This window comes from Tachypleus tridentatus, chromosome 2 (assembly GCF_004210375.1).
Source record: "Tachypleus tridentatus isolate NWPU-2018 chromosome 2, ASM421037v1, whole genome shotgun sequence".
NCBI lineage: Eukaryota > Metazoa > Arthropoda > Merostomata > Xiphosura > Limulidae > Tachypleus > Tachypleus tridentatus.
In genome coordinates, this window is record NC_134826.1 from 101,383,941 (window position 1) to 101,408,996 (window position 25,056).

A 25,056-nucleotide genomic window follows, 5' to 3' on the forward strand; every position below is an offset into this window, starting at 1 on the left:
AAAACGTTGTGTGAATATTACTGACGAAAAACAACTGATTGATAATTTTTACATATATATGACGCTAAGGAAGGCGATTGATGATAGAAGTGTGTGTACAATTTGATATACGAAATTTATGGAAGGTGCTTTACTATAAATAAAATGCGAATGCAGATGGTAAAAGATAATTTTTGAATACTGGACATTTTCTGAAGGTCGTCGCTATGAAACACAACTATAGCAGATAGTTAGTAATTGTTTTTTTTATATACAGGATATTGTGGAAAGAGTATTGAAGAAACATAGCTGGTGGAAATTGGTAAATCATATTATTTAGTTATATATCATTGTGAGGAGATGATTCGTAAAACAAAACTCTTAGCAGATAATTAAATATGCTTTCAGATAGACCACATTTACGAAAGTTGATTGCAACTAATGAAACGCAATTCATATCCAAACACAACTAGTGAAATATTAATATTGCTAGTTTTGTACATCGTTAGAAAATAATTGCTCAAATAGAAAACAACTGGAGGCAGCTAGATAACGTTTATCAGATATAATACATTCTAGGAAAGTATCTGCTACTAGTGAAACAGAAAATAAGGTTAATGGCTAATGACAGCTTTTAGATAGAGGATTTTGTAGGATCAAACCAAACTGGAGCTCTCATTGAAAAATAGTTACAACTAATGAATCACATGTGATGTGAAATGATACTTACAGAATGCTTTAGGACGATGACTGCTAACAACTAGTAGAAAATGGTAAATTATAAATTTTAAGAATAAGTCGTTAATGATGAAACACAACTGATAAATCAATGTTGTTTTTTTAAGTACCGTACTTTTTGTAAGATGGCTGCTACTCATGATACAAATAGCGACAGGAGGTGAATAGTAAATGTGAAATATAGAAAATTATAGGAAGTTGCTTCTTGAAATAAAGCTGATAATATGATAGTATTTAGATATAGGACGTTGTAGGAAACAGTTTGTGGTTAGATGGTTAGTGATAACATTTGTTTATACATTCTTTTATCGACGGTGACTGGTATTGATGAATCAAGACTATTTGTAGAGAGTTAACAATATAGAACTGCTACTGGTTTAAAACAGTTTATGACAGATGGTGAATAATAGTTTTAGATACAACTCGTTGTGTAAAAGAGTTTGTTAAAATGCAACTGATAACTTCTGGCAGGTGGTTAATCGTAGTGTTTAAATATAAGACATTTTTGGATGGTAATTCATGAAAAAAACTACTGGCATAATGTTAATAGTTTTTAGATATAGAACATTTCTGGATGATCATTCATGAATCATTATTTGTGGCAAACGCTTACTGATCTTTTTCTGGTATGGAATATTTTGAGAAGATAAAAAACACAACTGGTAGCAGAAGTACTGATGTGTTTTTATTAGAATAGGAAATTTTGGGAAGAAGATTGCTACTGATGAAGCACAAGTAGTGGCAAATAGTTAATAATATATTTTTACAAGAACTATTTTTTGGGAACTCTGACAGTAAAATACAAGTAGCGGTAGATGGCTTTTCATCATTTCTAAATATAGAATGTTAACGGAAGGTGAATATTACAGATGAAACGCAACTGGTAATAAGTAATAAATGACATGATACTGTGAGAAGTAACTGATGAAAGACAATTGGTAGCAGAGAGTTAATGATGTTTATGATATACATGACGTTTTGGGAGGTGATGATGAAATACACAATTATTAGAAAGTAGATAATTATTGTTTTACATAGGGAACATTGTGGGCTTGAATACTAATATTTTTTTTTATTATTTCTAATTTAACATAATTTTAAAATGTAAGATACTGAAATGTTTGACTAGTAAAAGAAAAATGTTTATTCACCGTTTTTTAATATTTTTGATTGAACATATATTTTTGAATAAATAGACGATTAATTATGTCTTGTTTTAATAGTTGCTAAAATTATAGTAAAATGATAACAGTAAATGGGGTGATAGTAGTAAAATGTGTATAACATGAAAATTTAAAAATGACACATAATACTCTTTGAAACTACTGTCATCAAGTGTGTACGTTTAAAGTATTTTTTATTATATATTTTCAAATGTTTACTACATTAAAAGTGTTATGTCTTATTATAGAAAAGACAGCCCACGTACACCATATAATGTTTCTTTCAAACCTTTACTTTTTATTTTTATTTAATCATTTATTATTAATGGTATGAACACTAAACCCATACTCTCTGAATATTTATTTCATAAGCTAAGAAACAATCAATAAGTATATAAGTATTATTTTTATTCTTTTGTTGTAGCAGCGTTAGCTAGTTACAAGTTTGTTTGCAATCAAAAGGAATCTGGAATAAGCTTAACTGCATATGTTTTTTTCCTCGAAAGCCTAATATTGGTCAGATTACTAATTACGTATAACAGTCAGAAAGAAGCACAAAAATAGTTTATATTTTGTTAAATTGATTCCAAGTCTCCTGGCATTGTTGTTCGATTTTGTTTGCTTAAGAGGGAACATACTTTAAGAAATAAAGTAAATCTCGATTAAACAAAAACAACTAATTAGGTTTAAAACAAGTACTTCACATTAAAAGGTTTAATTAATCTGGACCTATCTCTTCATTTATTAACTTTTATAATGTTCTAAATAATATTTATGAAGTTGCAACTTTCAAAGAACCAATCTAAACTCACCTGTATAGATTCAAGATTTACAAAGACGAAGTGAAAGTTTTCTTGACTTGACTAATTATGTATTGACAATACGCTATCCGTAACGCTATATTTACATAACTCACCAAGTTATGTATTGAGAGTACGCTATCTGTAATGTTATATTTACATAACTCACCAAGTGTATACGTGCTTGCACTCTTTCATGAAAACTGTGACACTTGCTTTGAAGTACTAATCGTTAATTGCATCTTAAAGTCTAACATTAGAAGGATTGTGACGCCTGTTATTTGTAGATTAGACGTCACGAAGTGGAAAGCCAATGAAAATGGAGATCAGATTTCCTTTTGTCTGTATACTTTGATTCTGCAGTGCACGCACAGCAGGACAAATTCTCATTATCATACATATTTATAAGAAACCACATGCATACAAATAACTATTAATATTTAAAAGAAAAACAAATACGTATGTTTGTTTGTTTTTTAATTTCGCGCAAAGTTACACGAAGGCTATCTGCGCTAGCCGTCTGTAATTTAGGAGTGTAAGACTAGAGGGAAAGCAACTAGTCATCACTACCCACTGCCAACTCTTGGGCTACTATTTTACCAACGAACAGTGGGATTGACCGTCAATTTATAACGTTTCCACAGCTGAAAGGGCGAGCATGTTTGGTGCGACGGCGATTAGAACCCGCGGATTACGAGTCGAACGCCTTAACCACCTGACCATACCGGGCCAATAGGTAAGTACTTACAGAAACAACCCAAGCAACACGTATACCACAATATCACACTAATATTTGAAAATTTTGTATTTATAAAATATATTTTTAACATTTCACATACAGAAAAAAAAGCATTGTATAAAATGTATTAAAACTACATACACTATTTTAACACAACTTATCAGTGAAATTTTATTCTTTCTTTATTATTTTACCTGAGAAAATAGCTTATGAAACAAGATATGCTTTTAGGAGATTTATTTTTAAACAACTGCTTTCATTGTGTCGATAAGCTAATGCTAAGTGCAACAGTTTTACTCTTCTACATTTATTTTAGTGCCTATGTTTGTTTTATTATAGCTTATTTATGCATGTGACGTATGTTGTTGCACAAGTCTCGCCTGTTCTCTAGGTTTGTAGAAGATTCTTAAGAGTAATAATCAACAATATTTGTTTTAAGAAAACGTTAGCGTGTTCGAACTTTGGTGAAAGTTCTAAAGTCTTGTGTGATTCGTATAAAAGCAACTAGGTGAAAGACAGTAAAATATTATTATTATTCAGCTATATTATGGAAGATATAATTGTGATTAATGCCTATTATTCCGAAAAATACAGAATTTGACCAAGAACATTTGTAGATTTTCAACATTACAAACTGTTCAACTTCAGTGAATTACTTCGGATGTTATTATTTCTTCAGCCTTCCAATAACACAGCGGCATGTCTGCGGACTCACACCACCAAAATCCGGGTTTCAATACCAGTGATGGGCAGAGCACAGATAGCTTATTGTGTAGCTTTGTGCGTAATTCTGAACAAACAAAAATATTTCTACGATGACAATAAGTAATTTTGCCCTAAATAGTCAGCTTGTAACGGGTGTGTGGCCAAACAAGAATAAAGCTAGCTAGCATTTTTGTTAAGAGAGTGTGCAGTTGTATAAATTTGCTTTCCATGAACGTCGATAAAAGATTCAATTCCAGAAAATATATAAAACTCAGTATTGTTTGTAAGTTTATAAAACTCTTGTGTATAAACAATCATTTGTAATAACTATTAGTAATAATCGTTATTATAAATTGCATTGTGGTTTGTATATTAAAATATATTTGTGTTAAGAAAAAAGTTGTGTGTGTCAATCTTGTTGGCAAGTATCATAAATTGAGTAATTATTAACATCTAATTAACTACTAAATTCAACTTGAAATTTTCAGCTATTTGAAATAAAAATACGTAACATACGTAACATAATAAATCGAAGATTCGTCCGAAATAAATTATAATACGTAACTTAAAAAAGTATTGTACTTTTGAAGATGGTAACATCATTCACTGAGATACGTTCTTGTTCTGAGAGACTAGCTGTATTAATGAAATTAATTGTTAGAATACGGTATTTAGGTTTGAAACTTAAAGTTCACAGTTAACTTGTAGAGAGTACAAAATTTCGAAGTATGTTCGAAAACAACTATCTGTACTCTGCCCACCACGGTATCGAAACCCGGTTTATAGCGTTGTAAGTCCGCAGACGTACCGCTGAGCCACTGTGGGGCAAGTACGTTCGAAACCAACCCATAAAACCTAATTATAAAACAAACAATAGGAATCTCGAAAATCGTTTGAACTATAAAATTAATTGAAAATTTCAGTTTTTAGGAGTTTGACAAATGTGTGTTGTGAAAAAAGTAAACTCCAGTTATATTTGTCCACCGATAGAATAGAAGTGTATCAATGGAATTACAACGTTAAAATCCAGGGTTCGATTTCCCGCGGTGGACATAGAAGAAAGCTTGATGTGGTTTTGTTCTAGAATGAATTAACAAAAACAAACCAGTTGTATTATTTATTTCTTGTACCTGCATAATTTTTTATAACTGCCGGAATAAACAAGTTTTAATAAAATGTTTTACATTCTCTGTCAAGACAAACGGAAAAATAACTTGAACAACATAATGTAAAATACAGGACAGTTATTAAAGACAAAGGTTATTTTAAAATAAAGATTAGTAAGCCTTCATAGTCAATATAGAAAAAAAGTGCAACTGAGAAATATGCAACTAGAGAGTATAGTCGCCTTTGAAAACGAAGCACAAATAACATGATTTTTGTTTGTTTGTCGCTAAGCACAAAGCTACACAATTACTTATCTACGATTTACTCAACACGGGTATCCAGACTCGGTTGTTAGCATTATAAACATTTTAGATGTCCGAGTCACTTGGGGCACGACATAAGGTGCAAAATGTACCCGATATCCATACAGTTAAATAGCGAAGCAATCAACAACTATTAGTTTTAGAAAAATATCAAATAATTGTTTTATTACTTGTTTAGGGAATTAAAAACAAAACTAATTAGACATTAACTACTTCGGTTCATTGTATTGTGCAAAGGTAATTTTCTGTTTACTTTATTTGCTTCTTTGTTCGAAGTTAAACACAAAACAACACAATGCACTATCTGTACTCTGCCCACCAGGAGTATCGAAACCCAGATTCTAACGATGTAAGTCCATAGACATACAGCAGTGACACTCGAGGGCTGTATCAAAAATATTTATTTGAACTCGAAATAATTAGAATACGATGTACCTTAATGAAAATAATTAAGTTAGACACAACGAAGTGAAATGATTAAATATTACTAATTAAACAAACAGTATTATTAAGAATAAGTTAATAACTATAATTTTTTAAATGATTAATGGTTACTCATAGACACGATGAGTAAACATTACAGTATAGCTTACAATGTAAATCAGAATACCAGATTTTCATATCAAAAGAAAGGCACGGGAATAATAATTTCACTATTTCAATACATGAAAAGTATGTTTGTTTGTACTCTTAAATTATTATCAGCGAAAGAGCCAATAAGGGAAACTGAACACCGGAAATGGAGTTTCAGCGCAGGACTGTTGATTAATGGGGACAATGCTTAATCCAACTGAGCTATCTAAGAGTACAAACTGGCCCTTTGTTCCCTCACTCAAAAGACTTTTTTAATTATGTGTATGAAACCTCATACTATTTTGTATTGCTGTGGTCAGGCATCTACTGGTGTGATTTACCACCATCCAACCAAATCATTGGGGTTTATATAGGGCTGAATAATTCTAGCTGTGTCCATGAAGATACAAGAACAAAATTCTGTTTGTGAATTTCGATATGTATCTGGCACCAATGAAACCATCAGTTAACATAAACTTCATTTTGATGATAGGTGATAGACTAGATATACAGACACATCTAGCTAGTGTCAGCCACAGAATGAATTTAGTTATCTTCGACCTCGGGACTGAATTTCATATCTTCACAGTGTATATAGTTCAGAAATTATTGTTCAGTTTTTTTGTGCAACACTGAACTGTAATTCCATGAGATGGTCATTTAGTGGTGGCCAAATGGGGCCTAAGAATATCTAGTGGACTGCACATGTGTATGTTGTGTGTGAGACAACAGTAGCTTCGTGTATACAAGTTGTATTTCATGGTTTATTATGGACGAGATCTGGTGAGTTGGCGCGGTGTAATGTGGAAATGAAACCAATGCATAAAATCATGAAGGTAATCAGTATTAGATAAGTTTAATAGTTCTTCACTAATAAAAAGCAATTTTTTAGCTTTCTTTTAGAATGGTCATTCATGCGGTAAGTGGTTTGTATCACATCATTTCAAAGAGTAAGTGCATAATTACTAATATATCTGAAATCACTCGAGGATTGAAGAGTTGCCGGTAGGTGGTAGTGTTTGTTTTTTTTAATTGACCATCACATTATAATGCCCTCACGGCTGAAAAGGCTAGCATGTTTGGTGCGACGGGGATGCGAACCCGCGACCCTCAGATTACGAGTCGCACACCTTAACCCACCTGGCCATGCTTTGTGCGAGATTTACAAACAAACAAACAGTCGAGGATTGTGAAAAAAAAAATGGTTTCAAGAGAGTGGACAACTTTCAGTACGTATATACAAGACTGTTTAATCTAAGAATTATTTTGTTCATTTGGTGATCCAACATGTAATGAAAATGTAATTTTCATGACAAGAAAGTTTAAGTTAAGTATTTTAAAAGCGATAATTATAATACATTTCCTTACATAACTTTGTAAAAGTCGTATGTTGTGTGTGTAGTCCAAATGTTCTAGTATTTATGAAATTATTTTTTTTCGAAACCACTAACTTTTTCTTGCTATTTGATATTGTTACATCATAGTATCTCGTAGTTTTTAGAAACTTAGAGGTGTCAGTTAGGTAAGTACGAGAAACAATAAGTTCAGCCAAGTGAAAGTCAGTAAAAGAAAATTTAAATTTAGCTATCGTGCGAGTTATTAGCCTTGAAACAAGTTTCACAATTTAAGTCGTCTTGCTAATAAGTGATCTAAATTAATTAAAGTCGTCTGTGTGGACTTTGACAAAAAACAAACAACTACTTAAAATTCAGAATATAACTGTGGTAGTTCATAATGTTACATAAGTGAATTATTAACTAATACTATTGTGAAAACAGTAGAGAATAATTAACCATTTTGTCAATTGGGATCTAAAGTAATTGTGGATTTTTTTAGAAGAAATTAGAAGTATTTAGAGTTTTAGATAAAATTGTGATTTCCTATGTTGTAAAAACATTTTGTTGATACAAATGACTTGTTTTGAATATATTGATTGTTTTAAGACATGTGGACTGTGTGCGGTCAATTTATTGCAAAATCACAGAAAAATGGTGTAAAATAATTATACTCCACTCACATATTCACAAACTTGTTGGCTGAATACAATACCATATTTGTCAAACCAGATGAACAATCGAGTAAAATAGAAGAAATTCGTTGTCACATATGTGTAAATGAGGCATTTGATTAAACAACTGCCATGCAAACTTCCCTGGAACACTAGGGTTGTAGTCAGCGCTTAGTTACAGCAAATGTTAAAGAGTGGAATCATCCGTTAGAGAATGTGTGTGTTTGTATTAATCTCCAGTGGTGACTGTCAGGAAAAAGGGGCGTGCATCAGAACTCTGTGTTAATTTTATGTGATAAAATGGATACATTGGAAGGAGCCCATTACTTCAACACTTCAGAATTGTGATGCCAAATTGGATGATGAGTGCACATCTAAGACTGCTTCAAGCATCAAAATGATATGTGTGAGTTTTGTGTAATACATCTACCAGATTTTGCTATAGGATCTGTAATGATAGACATACCTAGTCTATGTGATGTTTTCGTGTTTTTATGCATGTTTGAGTCTGGTGTTGAAAAATTGAGCATAGCATTTCAGCTCATAAGGAGAACAAGCTTCAATCTGTAACCATGAAAATGTGCATTTCTATATATATGGAGTAAGAATATTGTGTAGAGATGGATTCTCAACAGATCTTGCAAAGACTGCAGCAGTATCAAACTGATCTCAACCTGTATTAAATAAGGTTTGCAGTTTATTTGTTTTTTCTACTTACACTATTGATTTGTGGTCAAATTATCTAAGATCACCACACGATTATCTATTCTTACTAATGCTGAGGTGCATTTTAAATTAATTTAGGAGCATGAGAAAATATTCTTGTCATTATAGCGTGTTTTAGTGGATGTTTCAGTGCAGGTTATTCCGTTATAAGAATATGAGTACTTTTTTTTATTATGATGCCAATAATAGTGTAATTAGAGCAGTATCATCATACCTGCAGTAGGTGTAAGAATGTTAAATGAAAAATATTAGTTGCGTGCCTATGGCTCAGGAATGCAGATACTGTAGCAACGAAGAAAGAAATTATTGCAGCAATCGTGGTATTTATTGAACAATACCAAAACTACTTTTATAAAAGAAAGTTTTCCATTTGTGTAACCACACATCACAGAAATAATAAATACCTTTAAAAATCCTAATGGAATTATTGCATGTTACATAACAATGTTGTAAAACTATGACTTTATCATATGACTTCGTCTGGACTTACAACATGAAAATACTGACACATTACTGATCATATGGTGAGGTTAAATATCCTGACCCTCAACTCTGTATTGGAGTTATTTCTGTCATAATAGTATTAAGCCAAACAGTGAGAACTTCCACTGGTAGATTAATATTACGATTTGCGCCCAGCATGGCCTGAGGGTTGCGGGCTCACATACCTGTCACACCAAACATGCTCGCCCTTTCAGCCGAAGGTCATTTCCACTATTCATTGGTAAAAGAGTTGGCAGTGGATGATGATGACTAGCTGCAGTCCTCCTAGTCCTAGACTGTTGAATTAGGGACGACTAGTAAAGACAGCCCTTATGTGGTTTTGCACAAATTCAGACCAAACCATATCGCAATTCATACTTAGGAGCTCTGAAAAGTTCAGCTGAAGAAACCATACCCAATATAAACACTCCTTCCCATACAGCAAGGTAAAGTTTGGCCAATGAATATTCAGAAGTGTTGCAGATAAACTGTAAATAAACTTGCTATGAGTGCAAGAAAATGTAAGTTACCACTGTTTTCAACTACCAAGATGTCATTCTCAACCTGTGTTGCAGCTAGCTCTCCAAGACAGAAAGTTATTCAGACATTCTATAACACAAAGATTAGAAGGTATCAAAGCGTTATGCATAATTCTACTAATGTTTAATGACAGTACTATGTGTTGCATTATAGTCTACATGTTAAGTGTTGATGTAAAGGTTGTTTTATCTGTACTGTTCAGTAAAAATATGGCCTAAGCAGAGTAAACACCAACAGAAAATTGTCGGCTCTACTTCTTAAAGAAAAATTCTGGATATTGTTAGTCTTCTACTGAAAACTGAATGAGATAGCTGGTATATGCGAGTTATTACCAGCTGGTGGTTAGGGAAGCCAACTTGCAATATTGTTTGAATCCTGTTCCTGAACAAACTCGTCCCATATGATTGCTGTCTTGGCCAGCCACCCAGATGTAAATATTTTTGGATTCCAAAGGTTACTGGCTAATACCAAGGTAACTAGGATTAAGATCACTTAGAGAAAATGAAATTTTTATCAAGTATTCATTAAGTACACTGAAGCTCATTCTTGCTGAAGAATTCAGAATAATCCATAGGAGATGTTTTGGTGAAGCATTAGATAAGGAGAGTGTTAAGCAGATATTCGCAAGCTTTAAGGAATTAACACCAGACAGCCCTTCTCTGAGTTATCTTAGTTGTTGATGTGGTGAAAATATGCACTTACTTTGTCACTCTTAATCTGATGGTTTGACGGAATGGAAGAAAAGGCGTTTGAGCAGAAGCTTACGAAATTGTGAGCTCTCTGAGTTTGACATTTATCATACATTATAGCGATATATCATTCAACACTACAGAGACTAACCGATTGTTTACTAAGCAATTTTATGTTCAGGAAATAATACTCCTTGTTGATATGATATATGATTTCCGTGTGGTAAAGATGTTTCATAGTGGCCACCAAAAAATGGGGTGTTGTTAAGGTCTACATCAACTGATTTACATGAGTCAATCAAAAGTTTAGAAAAGCTGTCATTCAACAGAAGAGATGTTTTATTGAGATATCGAGTAGCAAGTCCAGCCTTTATCCATTAGTCACTCATGGTCTTAAACAGAGCAAAGGCTGGTGTTCTCCGAGTGGCAACGACCTCACGATTTGATAAAGGCCTCTTTCTGTACACAGTCTACAGTCACGTGAAAAAGTTAGGATACCCTATAAAAGCCTGTGTATTTGTGTAACATTTTTTGATATATAGATATTTAATCTCAATTTTAACAATACTGAGAAATTATAGGAATATAACTAAATATTTAAAACTGAAGAAAAGACTTTTCAAGATCTTTTGTAAATGTAATTCTACAAAAATGCATATTCTAACTGAGGAAAACGGAAGGACACCCTACCCCCCAATAGCTAGTGTTACCCCCTTTGGCTGAAATAACTGCAGTGATTTACCAGTCTCTGACATCAGTCTGAAAGAAGTTTGCCCCCACTCCTCAATGCAGAATTCTTTCAGCTGTGAGATGTTTGAGGGGTTTCTTGCATGTACAGCCCGTTTCAAGTCACCCCACAGCATCTCAATGGGATTAAGATCTGGGCTTTGACTCGGGCATTCCAAGACTCTTCATTTCTTAGTTTTCAGCCAGTCCTTGGTGGATTTACTGGTATGTTTTGGATCATTGTCGTGTTGCAGGGTCCAGTTCCGCTTCAGCTCTAATTTTCGTACAGATGGTCTCACATGATCCTCAAGCACCCTCTGATACACAATAGAATTCATGGTGGATTCTATGATTGTGAGCTGTCCAGGTCCTGCTGCAGCAAAGCAGCTCCAAACCATGATACTTCTACCCCCATGCTTCACAGTTCGTATGAGGTTCTTTACCTGGAATGCTGTATTTGGTTTACGTCAAACATGTCCTCTGTTCTGGTGTCCAAATAATTCAATTTAGGACTCATCTGTCCAAAAAACATTATACCAGAAGTCCTGGTCTTTGTCTACATTCTCTCTGGCAAACTTCAGTCTGGCTTTGATGTTTCTCTTAGATGTTTCTCCCATGCAAGTTAAACTTATGCAGTCTCTTTCTGATTGTAGAGGCATGCACTTTCACATCAACAGTAGCCATAACCTGCTGTAGGTCCTGTGATGACATGTTAGGGTGTTTGGAGACTTCTTTTAGCATCTTGCGGTCTGCTCTCGGGGTGAACTTGCTTGGACGAGCAGAACTGGGCATGTTGGCAGTTGTTTTGAAAACCCTCCACTTGTTGACTATTTTCCGTACAGTGGAATGGCTGATTTCAAAATCTTTTGGGATCTTTTTAAATCCCTTACCAGACTCATAAGCTGCTACAATTTTCTTTCTGAAGGCCTCAGACAGCTCTTTTGCTCTCACCATGGTGCTCACTCTCACTTCAACAGTCAGGAGCACACCAAACTAAATGTCTGAGGTTTAAATAGTGCAAGCCTCATTCAAAATGCTGAGTAACGATCTTCTAATCATGTGCACCTTTTTTGTAGAATTGTATTTACAGAAGATCTTGAAAAGTCTTTTCTTTAGTTTTAATTGTTTAGTTATATTCCTATAATCTCTCAGTATTGTTAAAATTGAGAGTAAATATCTGTATATCCAAAAATGTTACAAAAATACACAGGCTTTCATAGGTGTCCTAACTTTTCCACATGTCAACTTATTCTGATAAGCATAATCATTCAAGTTTCCCTTCCACTGATATGAGCCCTTAAGATTACTGTTTTCTGTAGTGCTCCGGGTACATCAGGAGTAAGAAGATTTCGATGAGTCAGTGATTGAAGGCTGACTTATATCATGGATATTTATATTATCAAGGTATCCAATAAAGCTCTTCTTCTAGACTCAACATTTCTCCAATACAAATTTCTCTCTCTCTATGGTTGTAGGCCCAGCATGGCCAGGTGGGTTAAGGCGTTCGACTCGTAATCTGAGGGTCGCGAGTTCGAATTCCCGTCGCACCAAACATGCTCGCCCTTTCAGCCGTGGGGACGTTATAGCGTTATTCGTTGGTAAAAAAGTAGCCCAAGAGTTGGCGGTGGGTGGTGATGATTAGCTGCCTTCCCTCTAGTCTTATACTACTAAATTAGGGACGGTTAGCGCAAATAACCCTCAAGCAGCTTTGCGCGAAATTAAAAAAACAAACAAACAAACTCTTTGCTTGTAAACCTTTCCTCTTTGTCACTAATACTTCCATTCCCAGAAATGCCGTTATTTTTTAAAGCTTTTTAATAATATCATTAGACTATGTAAATCAGGAAAGATCTAAAAACTTTACAATACATCGTGATGGAATGGATTCACAATTTGTCTTTAAGTATTTGCGATATATTTGGTTAAAACTGATTTCCCTACAAGCATCATATATGCGAGCTTAGAGATATAGTAGATTTGATCTAGAAATAACGGAAGTTTTAGAAGTTGATAGCTTGTCTGAGTTTATTTCGGTGTAAAGCAACTGAGCCTGGACAAATGTAAAAACATGAATCTTAAACAGAAGCTCAGTGTGCATACTTGAAAATGTAGAAATTTAGCTGCTTATACTAAGCTTTATTTAGCTCTATAGCTTTCTCTCTTTCTCAAAATTTATCTCGTCATTGACCAAATGGCCAAAAATTTGTGTTTGAATCTAACAGATAAAGTCGCTTTAATTTTCTGGTTGAAGTATCACCTCATAGCAGTGGTTTCGTTCCAGTAATGATCGGCTTTTATGGATATTATAGTGAATCCATCCAATTCTGATACCATAAGCAACTGCAATATCCTCTTGAACAAAATAAGCATTATCTACTAGACATAACAAAGAAACAAATAAATTTGAGCAAGGTAAATTTAACACTTTGTGTACCAAATGCTGTTGCTATTTCACTAAGGAATTTAAAAAAAAAACATTTTTCTTGAAATATCTATGTATCTAAAGCAGGTGAAAAACATATAATATGCCTGTGTATCATACTGCTTATGTTTCAAATGTACCACGTGTCTAGTTCATCATTTTGATGTACCTGAACCTGAAAGTGTATTATATTTCTACCCTTCTTAGATTGCTTGTTATGCGAGTTTTGTAGTGAGTGTAATACAAAATATTATGTCAAAATCAATAAAGAAATGTCTCGCTATTATGAAGGTAATGGTGGAACCTGATTCGTTTTAGGTTACTATAGTAGGAAGCTTCCATTTAAAAGCAAAGTGTTGCAGTGATTCTTATACCATTGTCCTGGACAAAGGAAGAATGTGTAGAGAAAGTAAAATCTGTTATTGCAGAAGCAGCTTCATTCTGGATCAACAACAAAATTCTCATGACCTATAAAAAGTAGATTACCAAAATCCAAGAGCATAATGAGGCTTATTTCAAAAATAAGTCTTTGAAACAGTTTATTATCACCCATGCTAACTCATGGGCCTAATAACAATAACAGAGGACAAGGATTTTCTGGAACTTAAGCAACAGAACTGATAAGGCTGTATGAGTCGCATCGACACATTATTTTGCAAGTTAACGAGCCAACGTGAAGAGAGAAAATAATGTCATTTCCACAAAAAGTAAAAAATGGAAGAACTTTAAGTCAAAGCAGCCCTAGTGATGTCATTCACTTCATAAAGACTTTACCTCCAAAGGAAATACAAAGTAGCTGTCACCCAGTTTAGAGACTGGATCAAGCACCTATTGCTGTCCTCAATCAGACAATGACGACAGATTGAAGGAATGCTGCTTGACCTGAAGATGACCTAGAAAGGTCGAAACGTTGTTCTCTCCTTATCAGTAAAAGTGTTAATACCGATACCAGCCGTTCTAAGATATACTTTTTTTCAGATGGGTTTCTCGTCATCAATAATATACGTATATGCATATTTAACAATAAATGATTACCCTTAATCAATGATGCAAGTACATACACATAACAATGAGATGCCCTTTAACAAAGTCATTGTTTATACCACATTCCTAGTTACTACCACGAAGGGCGCTCATCCGTAAACACTGGGTAATTATGACTCTATTACTTGCCTCCCATTGATACAGTGGTATGTCTGAAGAATTATACTACTAAATACCTGATTTCGATGCTTTGGCTGGTATAGGACAACTTGTCTTTTGCTCTAGTTTTGTGCTTGATAACAAACAACAATATCCTTTAACAAAAAATACACATTATTACCAAAACTAATATGACATCTAGAATATACTGAATGCGATATATGCATCTTTTGTGATAAAGTCATACTATATATTTGAAACCTATCAAATAAGATATAAACTTTTAATGAAGAATGCATTTACGTATTGTAGATTAATATAGGTATACTTTTAAGCAATGAAATTATATGAACTCGTGAAATTGAAACATAATATTTAACCCTCCAAGGATGATCATGATGTCAAACAAAACTGTGCCGAACACATTGTGTACTGAGTCCTTTACATAATAAAATAATGCAAAAGTTCATTAACAGAATCAACATAAATAAAATAAAAATCACGTCATATCAAAATTCAAATGAAACTCATGATATAAATTTTCTAAATAGAAATACAACCACAATTAATATTAACACAAACATAGCCTCTAAGAAATGCCCTCAAAACAAACCCAAATAATGTTTATTTTATACAAATATACACTGGTTGATCAGATTTTTACCTTAGTGAGTGCAGTTATACATACAAAATGAAAGAAAGAAAATTGTAAATGTTTAGAAAATGAAGCAAAATGCAGAGCTATAATTATACTTAAGAGAAAATACACTCAAATTTAAAAAGTCGACACACTAAATTTACAGCTCATCCAGAGCTAATACGAGGCTCCACTCCTTCTGATCTTAACCTAGCAGCAGATTTTCCAGTACTTCAGCCATCTCGCTTTTGACTATCATTTTCGGCCTCGAGTAATTTTAGTGGTTTACTCAGGAGCTCTTTTATTGAAAGTTTTAGGCTTGTTCCTGGGGATTTTTCACTGATTGTTTCTCAGAAAGGCAAAAATTCCTCACTTTTTATCAAAAAAGATTTGTTCTACTATGGATTCCATTTTCTCTTTGCTGATAGATAGTTGCTGGGTCATTTGGAGGCTTGGATCCATGAAAGTAAACAAGCTGATAATTTAAGTTTATTCTCCCATGATCAATATATCCAGTAGATTATTAATTTACATTAAAAAATATCTCAGATGATGGAAGCTACGTGGCTTCTAAAGATTTCTGGAGCAACCTAATAACAAAATTGTACAAGTTTCTTTATATCCATTGTGCTGATCAGTAATGCATTTACATGCATGGGCCTAACTACTTTAAAGTTTAGACAAGTTGCAGTCTTATGTTTAGCAGCATAGTCCATTCATTTATCGTAGAAGTGGTCCTTGGCATAGAGGTTGCCATCGAGGAGGTGTTCTGTCATGCAGTTCAAAGAAGGTATTTCCATATTTCTGCAACACTAGGCCCGGCATGGCCAGCTGGTTAAGGCACTCGACTCGTAATCTGAGGGTCGTGTGTTCATATACCGTCACACCAAACATGCTCGCCCTTTCAGCCGTAGGGGTGTTATAATGTGACGGTCAATCTCACTATTCGTTGGTAAAAAAAGTAGCCCAAGAGTTGGCGGTGGGTGGTGATGACTAGCTGCCCTCCCTCTAGTCTTACACTGCTAAATTAGGGACGGCTAGCACAGATAGCCCTCGAGTAGCTTTATGCGAAATTCAAAAACAAACAAACAAACAATCAAGAGACTTCGGATAGTTTTGCGATATCAGCGCAGATTCTGTTAAATTTATGAATTTTTTATAACCCTCTTCTTAACATCATTTTCGTGTTATGTTTTTTTTGTATTATTTATTGCAATGACTTATGAAAACAATTTAACGTAGAAGAATATTCATTTTTAATGAGAACAGGTGTAAAAGAGCTAATTCACTAGACACTTAATATTAAAAACAAATCTGAAGTTCATTCTATCATGAGAGTCATCACTTGTTCTGAGTTATGCCGTATTCGAGGAATTCCACTGCTTTTCAATAACCTTATGGTAAGGCAAATCAAAATAACAAAAGGTGACTTCAAATAATTGTGCTATGTATGTATGTATTTTTTAATCTTCTTTTACTCACAGCAGTGAATCTATGTATGTGTACAGGATTTGAAGAACATGTAGCATCACCATACGTATGAACACGTAAAGACATTTTTATAAACATAATACAAATTAAACACAAATAATATATATCAAGTTAAAAAATTTGATATGCTTTTGTTTTAGTAAACGCTTGTTAACGGCTACCAGTTTAATTAATTTTTCATCTTATTTAGAAGCTAGTCAAGATTTATTTTCATAATTCTCTGCTCCTGTGGTCGTATATTTTACGTGAAGCCATACTCAATTTATCATTTTCTCCACTTATCACCAATCAAGTGAATTCCAAGTATACTTAAAAGGTTTTTTTTTTCACTTCCGAAACTTCTGTAGTATAAGCAACAGTTGGAAATACAACGTCATCAGTAATGTTTATGCATTTGAGCAAAGTGTTAAGTAAAAATAACTGATTCAATATCTAGAGATCGGCCTACGAGACTATGGTTTACTGCATACAATACAAATGTAATGCAATAATTTCAAATATTAACTGACTACGTGGATATTAAGTATCGTAAATCATTTGTGCTCTTAACGCTCAAAAAACGACTTAAAACGCTAGTAGGTTATTTGTATTGTACGTGTGGAAGTGAATGTTATATCGATACAATTGAACTCATTAGAAACAATGAAGCAGTTGCAACTATTATTACATTTACAGGATACTTAAATCACATTTGTTTCGGTAACATAATAAAAATTGTTTATTTTTATTATTGATGAATGAATGAAAAACTCATAGACCAAAACACGGATTAAATGTATTATAAATTTTCGTTGTATGGTTGAAGTACCACAAATTTATGACATATATTTAACAGATGAAAGTTAAGTCAAGTTTTTAAATTTCTTTAACAGCAAGAGACCTTGATAAATTGTTGAAATGCTCTCTAGCGCTGTTCATTTTTATTCCTGTTTTTCTTTTATGGTTTTGTTTACCAATGAGTGAGCGGTAAGTTTATATTCTTGCAATATTAATATCTGAGCTCGATACTCTGTGATGAACAGAGCACAGATAGTCTATTGTGTAACTTTGCGCTAACAGTCAAACAAAGTATATCATTTTCATGTATTTTATCTTTGTTAACATCCAAATTTCGATACACGTGATGAGCACAGCACAAATTGTGTGACCTTGTGTTTAACAATAAACTTTTACCTCTATGTTGCTTACTTTAAAACGTTTATTTTCTATTTAAAGGAGTAGTAAAGGAGAGTATTAAATATCATTTCGATAGATATTTGCATGTCTTTTTTCAGTAATAAACGACATTCAGTGCAGGTAGCCCTCGTGTAGCTTTCCGCGAAATTAAAAAAAAAAACAACAACAGTAAACGCCGTTGTGAAAATTGACTAAATATTATAATTTGAACATGTTATATTTTATTTGAATTGCAAATACCGTGCCCTCTTGTGGCTTTTAATACTAGGAATAATATAGTTACCTCATTAGCTATTATGAGTTCGTTGTAATATGCATACTAATCTTCAAATATTCACGACTTTTATACTGAACTAAATGAATTAGAACCAAAAGAATTATAAGCATGTACTTTGTAAGTAGTGGAATACAGAAATGCTACTCTTAAAGTCCCTGACACGTCATCATATCTAACTTTATAGCAAAAACATTATTGTTCTCAGAACGTTTGTGTTTATCTGAAGAAACTAATACAATTGTATAACACTAGGCAACATTCTGAGAAATGTTTCCTTCTTTCTTTAACATGGTATTTCTCAGCTGATCTAGTGTATCTAATGGTTAAGGTAAATGTTAATTGTATCCTTAAACCTTATCTTATCTTTGTGTTCTGTATGAGTTGTAACCACCCACCGCCAACTCTTAGGCTACGCTTTTAATAACGAATAGTGGGATTGATCGTAACATTATAACGCCCCCACGACTGAAAGAACGAGCATGTTTGGTGTGACAGGGATTTGAACCCGCGATCCTCACATTACCAGTTGAGCGCTCTAACCTCCTGGCCATGCCGGGCCTTGTATTTAGTGATGATACTTGAACGACGAGGACAATTGCATATTCAATCAAAATTTAATCAGGTCTAATTGAATCTGTGAAGCTCGTGATATTGGTGACCAGGAATACGATTCTGTAATTCACAAACTTAGAAGTAACATTCCCAATGATGTATAGATCAAAGTTTTCACAGGAACAAATATCTTCCCACGCCATTGAAATCACGCTTAAACCTATCATTTTCATCCCCCATCTGGAAAGCATAGCGTTTTTCATGTTGCTTCCGCACATGTGACGACTGTAATTATTATGCATATGCATAATGCTTCAAGCTTGTTTTCAGAAGCAAAGGTATAATTAGAACGAATATTTGTTACCATTCCAAAGTTAAAATAGAAGCATTTTCACAATTATCTGAGATTCCTAATTTAATTTTTAATTCCTCTAAACACATTTATGTTTCCGATTCAGTGTATCTATTTAGATATAATACTTATGAAAAACATGACATTTTCTCGTTGTTGTGATCGTTATAGGGTAAGATTCATTATCTATTGCCAAAATATTTCTATATACAGCTTAAAAAGGGCAGTTTTACTATTTGAAATTTCAAGTGTTTGCGTACTTTTTGTTTGTTTGGAATTAAGCACAAAGTCACACATTTGGCTATCTGTACTGTGCCCATCACGGGTATTAAAATTCGGTTTCTAGCGGTGTGAGTTCGCAGAAATGCTGCTGTGTCATTGGAGACGTTTGCATACTTCACAGAACGATGTTACTTTCAATACACATTTGGTTAACTTTGGACCTTGAATTAACAATAACATTTAGAGTGTCTATTTCTCAGTGTTACATTAATGTTATACTGACTAAATATGACAATCATATATTTTGCCATTTTAACTATCATTCACCAAGCATGTGATAAATTTTGTCACAAATAGTTTAAAGCAGTTACACTGATGCTGTCTGTCATCGATTACACTGGCAAATATTGTCATGGTTCTGGCAACGTACAATAAAATATGATTATGTCAAACTAAAAATGGCCAAGTGTTTAGTAAATAGGTGATAAACTTATCACCTGGCCGGTAACTAGTATAGTTTATAAACAGTCATGTAAACTTACATAACTTGTTAACTACATCATTTAATAAACCTGTGTAGTGTTTTTAATTATTGCATGTTTGAAATAAGATTTTCAATCGTTGGGAAACTAATAAATTGTTAGTTGTGTAGCAAATTAGTATAGTTTAGTCATAATTTTGTATCAGGTGTAACTATTCAATACTCTGGTGTAGGAATTATCAAGTCAAACCCCTCGTTACAGGCTCACGTTTCAGTTACCTAAAAACCGATACATCTCTAAACTGCAGTTTAATCAACATAACGTGTTAAATAAAATATATCAGGAAACATTATCAGCTACCTTGAACACAATGAATCTTATCAGTTGCTTGATATAACTGAGTAATATTTGGTTAGTTGCCTAGCGACTAGACAACTCTTCATCTATTTTATGATTTATATGTTGTTTGGTATCACCCCTTAGATGTTAGTAATATGATTTAATTTTACAATAATATCTCCTTTTATCGTATGTCGTAATGGATTTGATAGGATGTTTAAGCATAAACTTTTCTATTATTGTTGGTGTATAAGTATGTAAGTAATTTTGTGATATTGAATACAAAAATAATTTATTATATTATAATATCATTATTAAAAACATCTGAACAGTATCAAACAAATCGTATTTGAAGATCATTTTTCAAATCAGACATGAGAAAGACATTATTCTTATTCCCAACAATATAAAGTTCACGGATTCTTACAGCTTTATAGAAGCATATTACGACATAGCACCATAATTAACTAGTAGTATAAATATTTACAGTTTGTCTGTCTGAAAGCTTACATAACTTTTTCACATGACTGTATAATTTTTCACATGTCAATTTATTCTGATAAGCCTAATCATTCAAGTTTCCCTTCCACTGATATGAGCCCTTAAGATTACTGTTTTCTGTAGTGCTCCGGGTACATCAGGAGTAAGAAGATTTCGATGAGTCAGTGATTGAAGGCTGACTTACATCATATTTATATTATCAAGGTATCCAATAAAGCTCTTCTTCTAGACTCAATATTTCTCCAATACAAATTTCTCTCTCTCTATGCTTGTAGGCCCAGCATGGCCAGGTGGGTTAAGGCGTTCGACTCGTAATCTGAGGGTCGCGGGTTCGAATTCCCGTCGCACCAAACATGCTCGCCCTTTCACCGGGGGGACGTTATAGCGTTATTCGTTGGTAAAAAAGTAGCCCAAGAGTTTGCGGTGGGTGGTGATGACTAGCTGCCTTCCCTCTAGTCTTATACTACTAAATTACGGACTGTTAGCGCAAATAACCCTCAAGTAGCTTTGCGCGAAATTCAAAAAACAAACAAACAAACTCTATGCTTGTAAACCTTTCCTCTTAATCACGAATAATTAACTAGTAGTATAAATATTTATAGTTTATCTGTCTAAAAGCTGACATTCCCATCATAGATTTATTAGTAACAAATTTGTTTCTTTGTTGGATTAAGTTACTGGAGGGCAATCTAGTCAACACCACCTATCGCCAACTTTTTGGCTGTTCTTGTAAGACCAAATAGGGGATTTGACCATCACTTTTATAATTCTCCTACGACCACAAAATGTTTTGTTTGGAGATAACACGACATTACCCACACAAAAGCAATCCCGCAATCCACTAGAAATGAAACCTTGTTTGGTATTGTAAAGGATTTTATATATTTATGTTTGTTTCAGTTTAATGCATATTTAGAAATGTATGTAATATATTTAAATGTGTATTGCGCAAGTCCCGCCTTTTATCTAAATTTGTAGAAGATTCTCGAGAATAAAAATCAACAACATATGTTCAACGAAAGTATCAGCGTATCTTTTAATATTGTTGGAAATGGACTTTCGAGGTTTACCTAAAGATTATAAATCGATGCACCAAGAGACAGTTATAGAATATTGTTGGTCAGTATAATATAAGCCTTAGATGCTATAATTGTGATTAACGCTTATTAATCGGAAGACAACAAACTTTCCCCAGAAAAGTTTATATATTTCGAACATTATTAACTGTTTAACTTCAGAAAATTAATTTCGGACATTAGTATTTTTACAAAGATATCTTCGGTGAAAAGTGAGCTTACAAATCGTTTGAGACCAACTAAGAATACAGATAGCTAGCTTTCCCGTCAAGAAAAGTGTAATAATATCAAAATTAATTTGCTCATCATGGATCTAGACCTTCGATAAAATATTTAGTTCTAGATGAGATAGAAGACTGAATATTATTTGTGAGCTTGTATATAAATCATTATTTGTAATAACCGTTACTAAACACTGAATGGTTATTTGTATGTTAAACTAGGGCCTGGCATGGCCAAGTGCGTAAGGCGTGCGACTCGTAATCCGAGGGTAACAGGTTCGCGCCCGCGTCGCGCTAAACATGCTCGCCCTCCCAGCCGTGGGGGGCGTATAATGTGGCGGTCAATCCCACTATTCGTTGGTAAAAGAGTAGCCCAAGAGTTGGCGGTGGGTGGTGATGACTAGCTGCCTTCCCTCTAGTCTTACACTGCTAAATTAGGGACGGCTAGCACAGATAGCCCTCGAGTAGCTTTGTGCGAAATTCCAAAAACAAACAAACAAACAAATGTTAAACTATATTCGTGTTAAGAAAGAAAATTATGTGTATCAGTCTTGTTGACAAATTTCATAAATTTAATAAATATCAATATTCATTAACTTCTAAACTCAAATTCAAATTCCCGGTTATTTGAAAACTAATACGTTGTGTAAGAAACATAATAAATCGGAGACTAGTCTGACATAAGTTATAATACGAAACAGTATTCATATTATTAAGTTTATTTTCAGGATAAATATTTTTAAAAAATGTTAACCATGCTATCCATACTGCAGTATTTACTACAGAACTGCCAAACATATTTATCTAACTTTGTTTCTTCGTTATTAAGCAGAAAGTACAAAATCGGCTGTGTTCTGCACACCGTGAGTATCAAAGCGTGTTTCTTAGCGTTATATCTCTCAGACTTACCGTAAAACTATGGAGTAGATATTTCTCTGAAATGGTAATCAATAAAGATACATATCAGACGACTGAAAATCAGGAAAATCACTCTTATGTTTAAAATACGTCCAGCGTCATCAATTCTCTAAAGATTTTCTTGAGATGGATAGAGCAAGTCGATGGCGAAGGAGTAACAACACAAATGAACCTTATTGTGTCTGAATTGTAACTCTAAATGAGAATGGTAATTGTATTTTAGAGAAGAATAAAGCAAAAGTGGAAGCGAAAGAAATTTGATGACAGATCAAAAAAAGATCGCGTCCTATCCCAAAGAGTAGCGACGAAAGTATTCTAAAAGGTGCTTAATGTCTTAAGTAAGTTCACCCAGAATTTCTAAGAATTCTTCTCCTTTACCGCCTTTTATATTCTATTTTTCAATAAACCCTCTTGACCTGCTTCTTCGCCCTCGTAAAACGAACACTTTGGTCAAGCACGCCTTCTGACAACAAGTCAATAACAGTAGTGTTGATATAGTAGTTTCAAGTTTCCGAAGTTAAGAAAGCGGCTCGTGCAAACTGTAACGTGCATCGTTCAGTTTTTATGACTCAACAAGATGAAGCAGTACGTTGTCCCTCCTCAGTTCAATACAAGGCGTTCGATTATCTTAGCTCAATTGTTCTTTATCACGTGATTGCCATTAAAGAAATAAGCTCATGAACTGTGTTGCAGGGATAATAGTGAAACAAATAAAATGCTTTTATTAATTTTGTTAAAAAAATCAGTAACTATTTGTTTCTTATCAAGCACGAGGCTATACAAAGGACTATCTATGCTGTGCTAACCCTCTTTCTAACGAAACCAGAATGTGGTTAAGGTTGAAGTTTTACTTATGTATGAGGTACTTCAGTTTAACATTACAAAATGTATGTTTACCAACTTATTAGATGTTTGGTGCGACTACCGCTCAAATTTCTATTTGATATTACATTTTTTCCTACCGTTCCTTAGTTCTAAGCTCAATAAATTTACAACTCATACAGCTAATTTGAAACGAAAAACATCTCCCACAGTGCAGTTTATATGCGCAAAATTGTCTTAAATTTTATAAAGATAAGTGATTACAAAATTATTTTCTTCACAAATATAAATGGTCTCAAAAATGAGATTTTTACCATCCTGTTAAAATGTGTATGGCAAAGAATGTAATTTGAAACAAAAATACAAGGCCAATGTTTCATTTACTTTTTCCCTTGAAGATTAATAACCGAAATTTTTTACGATGCGTCAAAATTTGATTAATCTTATATACATACGTTGGACGGAACGTAAAAGGTATTTGTTGGGCAAGCATGAAAATAACACTGATAATAAGCTATTAAATCCCTTAGTGTATAAAAATCTCTCCAACTTCTAAAATGAACTGACATAAAGCAACTGGAGTAGATTACAATCAAACACATGCAAGTACTTTCGGATATATTCAATCAAACTGTTTAAATTTTAATCAAACGATCAACAAATAACACAAAAGGAGATTTTACAGTTAATAGCATTTTACACTAAACACCCAAAACAGTGAATAGGAGAGAAAGAAGTCTAAATAGCATTTGAACGTCCCAAATTGCTCAATGTACGACCAAATACTGACCGCGACAATAGCGGGAGAAAGAAATCTATATAGCACTTGACCTTTTCAGACCGCGATCAAATCTACTACTTCTACTACATGTGAAAGTAATTCTGAATTATGAAAACTGGAACAAAAATAAACTATTGAGATATAGGATTAATAATTGTGAAACGAATGGAACGTAGGACTATTAATCATAGGGCCAGAGCACCGTATGAGCATAGGCTTCTGGAAGAATGTTTTTTTCAACAACTGTTCTGCCGATAGACGCTGGCTCATCTCAGCCATTTAACAAGTCCATGGGATTTCAAGAAAATAAACTGAAACTGACAGAATATTCATACATAACAGTTT

The 25,056-nt window shown here is 33.6% G+C and overlaps 1 protein-coding gene across 2 annotated transcripts in view; it reads right to left on the reverse strand.

Annotated features, from left to right (window-relative positions):
* The window catches only part of LOC143244702 (matrix metalloproteinase-21-like), a 52,704-nt gene extending 29,399 nt beyond the window's left edge, over nt 1-23,305 (reverse strand). Inside the window, exon 1 of one of the 2 annotated variants that reach the window (XM_076489819.1) lies at nt 23,100-23,305. The gene's annotated coding sequence lies outside the window, so the exon portion shown is untranslated. Of the gene's footprint in view, nt 1-2,692; nt 2,888-23,099 lie in introns of those variants that run through there. The other variant, XM_076489820.1, reaches the window with a different exon arrangement.
* Nucleotides 23,306-25,056: the final 1,751 nt, after the last annotated feature.